This window comes from Triticum dicoccoides, chromosome 6B (assembly GCF_002162155.2).
Source record: "Triticum dicoccoides isolate Atlit2015 ecotype Zavitan chromosome 6B, WEW_v2.0, whole genome shotgun sequence".
In the NCBI taxonomy this organism is placed as follows: domain Eukaryota; kingdom Viridiplantae; phylum Streptophyta; class Magnoliopsida; order Poales; family Poaceae; genus Triticum; species Triticum dicoccoides.
Window position 1 is genome coordinate 376,510,574 of NC_041391.1, and position 11,867 is coordinate 376,522,440.

An 11,867-nucleotide genomic window follows, 5' to 3' on the forward strand; every position below is an offset into this window, starting at 1 on the left:
ATGTAGATACCAAGATGATGTAGACCCGTCCCTAAGTAGCCGAAACACCTTAGGAAACGGTAAAAAACCGCGAACTCAAAATCTCAAGGAAAATGTCAAATGGTGGTAGCGGAATGCGTTGGTGGTTCCGGAGTTAGCAATGCGGAAGTGGTGGTGGTTGTTGATGACGAAGCAGCCGTCCCTAAATAGTCGAAACACCTTAGGAGACTCAAGTCACCACTCAAGCAACCACAAATGCTATATGGATCGAAAATGGGTTAGGTTGCGGAAAGTTATGGTGGTTTTGCGGATGATATGGTGGATGGCCGAGGCAAAGATGCCAAAATGCCAAATTCTTGATGGAGTCAAATGGTGTTGAAAACTATCTATATGGACGGGGGATGTCAATAGCTACTCAACGAGGTAAAGAATGTCAAAAACGGACTTCGGGAGCAAAAGTTATGGCCGAAACGGTGTTGGTCGGTGAGCTGATTCGGGGAGGTGCGGGTGCCCGGGGGTGGAAGGTGCGGGCACCCGGGGTGGTCAGTGAGGTTGGGCTGAAGAAGAGGCCCGGGGGCCCGGGTGCCCGGGGGCAAGAGGTGCGGGCACCCGGGGTGGTCCGGGGCAAACAGCCCGGGGTGCGGGTTGCTACCTCTTGAGCACTGCGTTGGATTTCCCCGAAGAGGAGAGGATGATGCAGCAAAGTAGCGTAAGTATTTCCCTCAGTTTTTGAGAACCAATGTATCAATCCAGTAGGAGACCACGCACAAGTCCCTTGTACCTACACAAAACGATAGCTACTTGCAACCAACGCGATTGGGTTGTCAATCCCTTCACGGTCTCTTACGAGGGTGAGATCTTATAGAGATGATAAATAATATTTTTGGTATTTTTGATAGATAGATAGATGCAAAGTAAAAAGTAAAAGCAAAGCAAGTAAATAAAGCGATAGAGATTGATATGATGGGAATAGACCCGGGGGACATAGGTTCCACTAGTGGCTTCTCTCAAGAGCATAAGTATTCTACGGTGGGTGAACAAATTACTGTTGAGCAATTGACAGAATTGAGCATAGTTATGAGTATATCTAGGCAATGATCATGTATATAGGCATCATGTCCAAGACAAGTAGATCGAAACGATTCTGCATCTACTACTATTACTCCACTCATCGACCGCTATCCAGCATGCATCTAGAGTATTAAGTAAAAACAGAGTAACGCCTGAAGCAAGATGACATGATGTAGAGGGATAAATTCATGCAATATGATAAAAACCCCATCTTGTTATCCTCGATGGCAACAGTACAATACGTGCCTCGCAACCCTTTCTGTCACTGGGTAAGGACACCGCAAGATTGAACCCAAAGCTAAGCACTTCTCCCATTGCAAGAACTACCAATCTAGTTGGCCAAACCAAAAAAGATAATTCGAAAAGACTTGCAAAGATAACTCAATCATACATAAAAGAATTCAGAGAAGAATCAAATATTTTCCATAGATAATACTGGATCATAAACCCACAATTCATCGGTCTCAACAAACACACCGCAAAAAGAAGAAGATTACATCAAATAGATCTCCACGAGAGAGGGGGAGAACATTGTATTGAGATCCAAAAAGAGAGAAGAAGCCATCTAGCTACTAGCTATGGACCTGAAGGTCTGAAGTAAACTACTCACACTTCATCGGAGGGGCTATGGTGTTGATGTAGAAGCCCTCTGTGGTGGATGCCCCCTCCGGCGGAGCTTCGAAACAGGCCCCAAGATGGGATCTCATGGATACAGAAGGTTGCGGTGGTGGAATTAGGTTTTTGGCTCCTTGTTCTGATCGTTTGGGGGTACGTAGGTATATATAGGAGGAAGGAGTATGTCGGTGGAGCACCAGGGGACCACGAGGTAGGGGGGCGCGCCCAGGGGGGCACACCCTCCACCCTCGTGACCGCCTCTGGCACTTCTTGGAGTAGGGTCCAAGTCTCCTGGATCACGTTCGGTGAGAAAATCACGTTCCCGAATGTTTCATTCTGTTTGGACTCCGTTTGATATTCCGTTTCTTCAAAACACTGAAATAGGCAAAAAACAGCAATTCTGGTCTGGGCCTCCGGTTAATAGGTTAGTCCCAAAAATAATATAAAAGTGGAAAATAAAGCCCAATATAGTCCAAAAGAGTAGATAAAGTAGCATGGAGCAATAAAAAATTATAGATACGTTGGAGACGTATCACGGGTGCCCGGGGGCTCGGGGTGCGGGCACCCGGGGTGGTCAGCGGAGATGCGCGGGGGGTCCGGGTGCCCGGGGTTTGAGGTCCGGGTGCCCGGGGGTGTCGGATTTGGCCGGAAAATCGTGGGAAAATGGGGGAAATTGGTGGATTTTGTGGAGGGAAAGGTGGAGATGAATGGGGGGAATGCTATATCCACTTGAAACCAAGCAAATCCATGGATCAAATCCAACAAAATCTCATCAAACCAGCAAATCACAAAAAAAATTGGGGCTATTTTTGGTGGGGAATTTTCGAAATTGGGGAAGAACACACAAAATTAGGCTAGAAAACAAGATGGGGGCTCCAATTTCGTGAGAAACCATGGCTCATGATACCAAGATGTTGTAGGGTGGAACCCTAAGTGAAGATCTTTCACGAATTGGAGGGGGAATCCCCAAGAACAAGATGAACACAAGAGAGAAAACAAGAGGAACACTCAAGAACAAGTCCAATCACGCATTCATTAGACCAACAATCACACAAGATCCACAAGGTACATGAACAATCAAAGGGAAACAAGATACATGGTAGAGTTCATCCCAAATCCTATGAAGGAGATGAAGGCTTGATGATCTAGGTAGATCCTTCCCTCAAGGGGGGCTTGAATCCCTAGGGATCTTCTCCAATGGAGGTCTTGCACTCCAATGGAGTCTTCTCTCTCAAGAGGAATCCCACAAGGGAACATGAGCTAAGCTCTATGATTTGTGTCTATTCTTTGCTATCCCTCTAATGAGCTAGGTGGGGGGTACTTATAGTCTAGGGGCGAAATATGAGAGGGAGAGGGTTACAAGGGCAAAAAACCCAACTTGCACGCATGCATTCATAGAGTGGTCCGGGCACCCGGTGCAAAGAGGCCCGGGCACCCGGGCTGGACAGGGCCGGCTATAGATGGCCCGGGCACCCGTGGCGCGCCAGGCGGCTGGGGGCATGGGCTGGGCACCCGGGGAAGCAAGGCCCGGGCACCCGGGGTGGAAGGCAGCAGCTCCAGCGGGAGGGGCCAGGCACCCGGAGCAGCCAGGCCCAGCACAGCCGACGGCCGGGCACCCGGGGATGCAGGGGCCGGGCACCCAGGGTGTCCAGTGGCTCCACTCCTTCGTGCCCATCTTCCTTCTCCTTCCTCCGTGTGTCTCCGGGTGAACTTGGTGTTTCCCTCCGTGCGTCCTCGTGACGATCTCCCAAGTACCTAAGAATGCACAACGTCTCCGATTGAGGTAGGATCCGATTCATATGCGATTCTGAACGAGACTCGAAGAGGAAAGAAGTGACCTCGTTGTCGATGTTGTGCGCACGTGCTCTTGTCACCGGTCCTCTCGGTGCTTGCGATGGTGATGGCGTGTCCATGTGGATGGACGAGGGATGCTCCGCATCATAGGGGAGCCAAGTAGATATAAGAAGACAATGTTAAATTTATGGGCAAACTCAATCCGTCTTGACAAGGTACCAAGGTCGTTGAGCTGATCGATCCACTCTCAAGTCAGTGGGATGACCAGCTGGTGAGGCAAACTTTTATCTCAGAAGACGCTCGTGTGATCCTTAGCATCCCAATCTGCGAACACAATGAGGATCCCATAGCATGGCAACCTGACAGCAAGGGCCTGTTTACAGAGTTCACCTCGATCTGCTGCAGAATCAGAAGACTAGGCCACTGGGAGAGAGCTCGTCGGGTAACAGGGGGCAAGACAACTTATGGCGTGATATCTGGAAGTGTACTGCCAAACCCTGAAGGAGGTTCTTCTAGCCCTGTTGAAAATGCCAAATGAAGTGAAGATGCGAGCTATTGCTCTTCTATGGGTCTGGTGGAGTGGGAGAAAGAAAGTGAATCACAAGTAAAAGTGCATGCCAGAGATGGAATTTCAATTTAATATCGCTAGGTGTGCTGAATGGAAAGAGTTCCTCGAGCCTAAACCTCCTGGTGTGCAGAAACATGTTTCTTCCTGGCTGAAACCCCCCACTGGTTTTATCAAACTGAACGTGGATGCAGTGTTCCGAGGCGAGTCAAAGGAGGGTCGGTGTGGCCTAATTGCTAGGGATGCTGATGGAGACATCCTTTGTGCTACAGCCGGCATCTAACAGCTTAGTCTGGCGCTTTGCAAGCTGAGGCTACGACCCTTCTACAGGCAATCCAATTTACCGAAATGCAAGTTATGGGGCGTGTGATTTTGGAAACTGATTCCCTGGGGCTACAACAATAAGTTACCTCTACATCATTAGACCGTTGCAAGCTGAGGCTACGACCCTTCTGCAGGCAATCCAATTTGCTGAAATGCAAGTTATGGGGCGTGTGATTTTGGGAACTGATTCCCTGGGCCTGCAACAATAAGTTACCTCTACATCATTAGACCTGTCTCTGTTGGGGGTGTTGTTCCGTGAAGCCAAATGTCCCCAGTTAGGTATCATAGGGGCCAAAGTCATGTGCTGCTCGAGAGCTTGTAAAAAATCACCACCAGCACATGTGCTGGCGAATCTTGGTAGCCAGAGTGCCTCTGTGAACCCGAGTTGTGACCGTCGATTGTGTTGGTCTGTCGTAAGTTTGGAATGCTTGGTGTTTCAGTTCAACAAAAAAAGATACTGCCATAATCGTAGAGATGAATCAAGTATTTAATAGTCGTCCGTAGGATTGAGCAAGTGTTGCATAATTCAATTTTTTTGCTTACATGTGCTCACGACCTGTTGACCATGTGTAAATTCATCTTGAAAATCAGTTTGTTCAAAAAGTTTAGTTATAGTGGCCAGGCAGATTCTTCAATTGGTTCCTGGATCACAATGGTGACTCATTTAAAAAATACAACTTGAGTGACATGCTATTTTGTATTCATTTCATCTATATTTTTTTTGAAAGAATTATTTTGAATTTGTAACATGTGAAATAACTTTCTCAACATTTTAGACGTGCGTTGCACGTGCAAGCTTACTAGTTGAACCTCAAAATGACCTCTGAAAAAACGTTCAACATGAAAGTTGTTCGTCTCGTTGAAACGGTCAAGATTGCTTTTGGACTCATTTCTATCCAAGGTCGCTTACCACCACAAAAATGACCCGCAAGGTGCAGCCAGTTTAAACCGAACAGTTTTGGAAAGTTTGGACAAAACCAATCCTAATTTGACTAGGGTTTTGGACGTGAATCCAAGCCTTTTCCTTGCACGGGAAGTCCAGCCGCCTCTTATATACCTAAGGGGTGACGGCCGATTGAACAACACAAAATCGATCAATTCATCTACCACTTTTTATCTTTTATTTTTTCTCCTTAACCCTAGTTCTTCTTCTTCTCGTTCTTCGTTTGTTCTTCTCCATTGCAGGGCGGTGAACCTCGAGGCCCTAGGGGAGATCAGGTCAACCTAGGGCAACCCATAGCATCTATGCACCCTGACGGGGTCCCTCCCGGGCGTGTGAGGTTTCGGGTCCTCAAAAGCGCCCGCCGGATTGCCTGCGTACCGCGCTTCCGGCGGGTCTCCTTCGACGTTTGCTGCGGTGCATCACCCTCGGCGTCGAGGGTACACGGTGACGTGTTCGTGTGCGAACATACTTTTTGGCGACTCCATTGGGGACGAAGCTTTGAACGGTCTCCAGCCCATTCTTGCTACGAAGAGATCGTCATCTAGGGTTTCAATCTACAAAGGTAATATGAATACCCAATTCCCTACTGTAGATGCAAATAATTCATATGGTGTTACTAGATCATTCAATGATTATACGGTATTGGCCAGCCCTAGTTTTTTCAATGCATCTAATTACGTGCATAGGCCGATCCAAAGTATTTTACATATTTCAACTTCTTATGATACTAATAACATACAACGTATGTATCCTAACTCTCATGCATCGGCAACCCCACAAATCCATATGCCGATGAACAACATGATGGGTTTGGTTAATTAATTTGAAACACCTTATGTTAAAATTTCCAATGGCATACAAGAAAGTGTTTCGCCCTTTTATTCATCGGCAACTAATTTGCAATATGTGAATCCAACCTTGCCGATGTATGGGAGAATTGGCCATACTGCTACTAGCTATTCGGCCAGTTACTCTCAACCATCATATGCTACACCTCATGACAGTAATATTTCAGCACCATACACAACTGTAGATGTTCGGTTTCACACCTTTCTGGTCATAGCCGAATAAATGTAAATTTTACAGGAGCGGTAGTGCCAAATATTTTAGAAGATGAGGTAGTGGTGGTTGCATTGAAGAGTTTAGCCCAGAATAAGAGGATTAGTGCTCTTTGCTGTCACGCCCAATATGCAACCCTATCCAAAAGAAACTCAAAGGTCCCACCAAGGATAGACCCGCATATTGAAACGTTTTTGCAAGGTGGATATCATTACATCAACATTAGATAATAGATGGGGATACATACATAAGGCATACAATGCCACACGAATACATCATCACAATACATAAGAGCAACAACCGACTACGGATGAAACATAAACAGAAACTCAAACGACATCCACCCTGCTAGCCCAGGCTGCCGACCTAGAACCTATCCCCTGATCGAAGAAGCAGAAGACGAACTCAACGCAAGCAAGCATCGCTCTCGCGTCATGATCATCGCATGAACCTGTACCTGCAACTGTTGTTGTAGTAATCTGTGAGCCACGAGGACTCAGCAATCCCATTACCATGGGTATCAAGACTAGCAAAGCTTAAAGGGAAAGGAAGGGGTAAAGTGGTGAGGCTGCAGTAGCGACTAAGCATATATGGTGGCTAACATACGCAAATAAGAGCGAGAAGAGAGCAAGCGGAATGGTCGTGAAACTAGCAATGATCAAGAAGTGATCCTGAACTCCTACTTACGTCAAGCATAACCCAGAAACCGTGTTCACTTCCCGGACTCCGCCGAAAAGAGACCATCGCGGCTACACACGCGGTTGATGCGTTTTAATTCGGATCAGGTGTCAAGTTATCTACAACCGAACATTAACAAATTCCCATCTGCCTATAAACGCAGGCACGGCTTTCGAAAGATTATACCCTGCAGGGGTGTCCCAACTTAGCCCATGACAAGCTCTCGCGATCAACGAAGGAATAAACCTTCTCCCAGGAAGACCCGATCAGACTTGGAATCCCGGTTTACAAGACATTTCGACAATGGTAAAACAAGACCAGCAAAGCCGCCCGATGCGCCGACAATCCCGATAGGAGCTGCACATATCTCGTTCTCAGGGCAACACCGGATAAGCGAAGCGTACAGGAACCGACGTAACCCAAGTTGCCAAGGGATGGCCCCGCACGGTGCTCTAGTTTGGACCAACACTTAGACAAGCATTGGCCCCGGGGGGCTGTAATAAAGATGACCCTTGGGTTAATTACTCCCAAGGGAAATATAAGTGGTGGTGAGGCAAATGGTAAAACCAAGGTTGGGCCTTGCTGGAGGAGTTTTATTCAAAGCGAACTGTCAAGGGGGTCCCATAAATCACCCGACCGCGTAAGGAACGCAAAATCCGGGAACATAACACCGGTAAGACGGAAACTAGGGCGGCAAGAGTGGAACAAAACACCAGGCATAAGGCCGAGCCTTCCACCCTTTACCAAATATATAGATGCATTAATAATATAAGAGATATTGTGATATCCCAAAAAAATCCTGTCCACCATGGAGCAATCTTCAACTTCACCTGCAACTAACAATGCTATAAGAGGGGCTGAGCAAAGCGGTAACATAGCCAAACAACGGTTTGCATAGGAAAGGTGTCAAAGGTTAGAGGTTCATGGCAATTTGGGATGGCTTGAAGAACAAGTGATAGGTAGCGCAGCATAGCGATAGAACGAATCAACTAGCATAGCAATGATAGTAGTGAGATCCAGGGTAGCGGTCATCTTGCCTGAAATCCCGCAAGGAAGAAGAACGAGTCCATGAAGAAGACGAATGGATGAAACCGAACCAAGCGTAGACGAACGAATCCTCACGATCGCAACATTACTGGAACTATGAAGCAACACCGGAAAGAAAGAAACAACATGGTAAATGCACAAGCATAAACATGACATGATGCACAAACAAGTATGATGCATGTCCGGTTAATGAGTCATGGCATGGCAAAGTGCAACAAACAATACTACAAGTTAAGTGGAGCTCAATATGCAACGAGTTACATATTGACGAAACACCACATCAATTATTTAGTTCGCTCTCGGTTATGTACCACACAATATTAAATATTATTAAACATGGCAAGGGGTGAAGCATATGAAAAACTACCTATCTAGACAAGTTTAAATGAGGCCGGAACAACAAACAACAAGTCCAGAAAATCCTCATGTGCAATTTATGAATTTGGTACCGTTCTGCCCTAAACACAATTTTAATGTTCTTAAACAGCAACATAAAGTGCACCATGTTAAACTAGGCATTTTTCCACCCCATTTACATATAAAGTTTATTTAAAACCGAGCTACGGTTATTTAGTTATTACATCCATGAGGTGCAAGGGCTTTTCTGTAAAATAGTAAATCATTGGAATAATTAGCAAATCGCAGAACGAAAAAAAAACTACTGTGGGCCGAAACTGGCTGGGCCAGCAGTGTACAGGAGAGGGGCGCTGGAGGTGCTCACCCTTGGGCCAGGGCCCAGGCTGATGGAGAGGCCGAGCGAGGCCGGATCTGGCTTGGGTTGGGCCTTGGCGCGGCTGCGGCTGGGGAGGCCCAGGCGGGAGGGGCGCGCTGCGCCTGGAGGCCGCTGGCCCAGGCGCTGGAGGCGATCGAAGGCCTCCTGGTCCACGCGTGCGCGGTCAACGCACGTGGTCGAGCGCTCGTTCTCGAACCGCTGCTCGAAGCAGGGGAAGGAGAGGATGCAACGGCGCCGGGCTTGGCGCAACTGCAGATGGCGCCGGGGACGGGGAAACGGGCGGAGGTGGTCGGGATCGTCCAGATCCGGGGCCGGAAGACGAGCTCCGGCCGGATACAAGTCGAGGACGGCGGCTCCTTCCAGAACGGCGCCGGCGAAGCCCTGTAGAGTGGGAGGGAGAGAGAGATCGTGACGCCGGGCGAGGAGAGATGGAGAGAGATGGCGAGGGCAGCGCGACCTGGCAGGGCGCTTCGGGCGGAGGGACGAGGCTGAGGGGGAGGCGCGCGGCGGCCGGCGGCGCATCGGGCGGCGGCGAGGCGAACGGGAGGAGCTCCTCTCCTCCCTGGATCTACGAGGCACAGGGGCACGGGCTCGGGGACGGGCCCCGATGGGCTTGGCGGGCTCTCCCCGGGCCTGGACGGGCTGCGGCGAGGGGAACGCCAGGGGGGCGCTGGGAGGCCGCGTGGCGATCCCTGGTTGGCGGGGAGCGATGGCCGGGCGGTGGCTGACCGCTCAGGACGTGCCACGTGGCGGAGGTGGGCTGGAGGGCGCCGGATTTGGAGGGGGAAGGCGGCGGCGCGGCCCCCGAGGTGGGAGGAGGTGGCTGCGGGTTGGGCTGGCGCGGAAAAAGAGGAGGAGGGGGGATAGGGCGACCAGATTTGGAAGGAGGGGGGTTTAAATAGGAAAGGGGGGCTAGGGTTTAGTCTCTAGGGGGTTTCGAAGCGTTTCGGGGCCTCAGATCGACATCGGACGGCTCCGGATCGAGGGGAAGTGTAGGAGGGCTAGACGGGCTGTGATGAGAGGCCTTGGGCTGAGAGGAGAGGAGAGAAGAGAGGCCCGGCAACAGCTTCCGGATACCGAAAACGTCCGACGCTAGACCGACTATATCGCGGTTATATATTTAACGGTTGGGCAGTCAAATGGACTCCGAATGCGACGAAACTTAGCAGGCGGCCTGTCTACACTATAATAAGACCGCACGACAAGTTGCAACCCATTCCGAGAACATTTTTATGCCACTTATAAAATAATATTTCGGAGGTGTCGCGGGCGCGTGCGAGTGTGGTCGGGCTCAGAACGGACAACGGAGAGAACCGGCGGAACACGAACGGATGCAAGTTTTATGAAAACGATGCCGATGCAATGCGCATGATGACATGAGATGAGATGCATAACAAGAACAAAATGCAAAACAACAGACAAAAACCCAACCACGGAGGAAATAACAAATCACATAGCAGGAAATGGCAAGAGTCGGAGTTACGAATATGGAAAGTTGTATCCGGGGCGTTACAACACTCCACCACTATGAAGGATCTCGTCCCGAGATCTAGGATGGCACCGGAGAGTAACAAAAGAGGAAGAGGAGAGGTAAAACAAAGTTGCTTCTTTGACAAACGAGTGAAACCACAGACCTTGAGAGGTTGAGCAATTAAAAAGAAAGAGTACAACACAGATGAACGAGATTGCAAACAATCCGTTAGAAAAGAGGAACAAGGAACATTACGAGAACTTGAAGGTTGCAAAGACATGAATCAAGAGTTTAATGGACAAGATAGAATTCGAAACCACTCCGGTTAAAACAAGATGAGAGAGGAAGAATTCGGGCAGCACTCCGGAACTATTGAAAGAATGGCACAAGGGGTAAGAAAGATTTCAGATAGCTCTCCGGTTGAGGAAGGAGGCAAAACTTGATAAGATGCAAAGAACTTGAAGAGAGCACAACACTCCGGTTAAATGGATAAGCACGAAAATAACATGATCTCGACAAAACGAGATGATGAGTGAAAAGAGCAACATCACAATGTCTCCGGAAGAAAGAATAGAATATAGATCATTGGAATAACAAAATGGAGAAGGAAATGCCAACTTCTGCCACAAATGATCTTGGAAAGCACCCTTCCAAGAAGGTTAGAACGAAGTTGTTGGAAAGCCAATAACAAAAGAATAAGCTTATTATGGGCTTATGGCAAACATCTCAAAATGATGAGGTGAGCTTCTTCCACCAACGGAAACAAATGATTGGATTGATATCAACAAGGAGACGAGAAACTTATTTCTCCGGGAGGATAAATGAAGAACTTGGATCATTGATAAGCACCACAAATAGCAACATTCCTTAGGGAAGGATTTAGGTGAAATCTATACCAAGATAACTCCAAAGAAGAGATTGATGGATTTAAAATACCTCGTTCTTGACAATATGTGAATCGCGAAACATGAATGAAAATTGTCAAGAATGATATAACACCACCTCAACAGATAAGGTAGAAAGAATTGCACTTTGGAATGCAAGATGAAGAATACTTGAGCTCCTCAAAACAAAACATGTGTTGAACACCATGTTTATTTTTGAGTATAGCTTGGCGGATCATAGCTTCAAGAGAAATCTTGAAGAACAATTGAAGAATGAAAGGAATCCTTGATGAACCACCATGTAGAACCTCCATGAAGAAATCCGGTAATAAAAGGATGATAAAAAGAAAGAGAAGTTGAAAACACAAGGTGAAGCCATGCGATGATTTAGATGGAGCTTTGCGACGATATAACCAAGAAAACTTGGAATTCCGAAAATAAAAGAATTGAATCACCTCGAGGAAATAAGAATAAGATTTATTGTATGCTTATCCTTCATCAAATTAAATTGATGACAAGCAATGGATTTGGCATACTACTTATTCTCGTAGAAAGGATTAAGAGAGATATAGAGCAAACTTGAGAAGGTCTTGATGGAACCACCGGTGGAATTGAAACAACGAAAGAATGGATGAATTGATACGATAACGAAGAAAGTGAAATCTTGAACGAACCACCGTAAGAATTGAAAATGTGACTAGCAA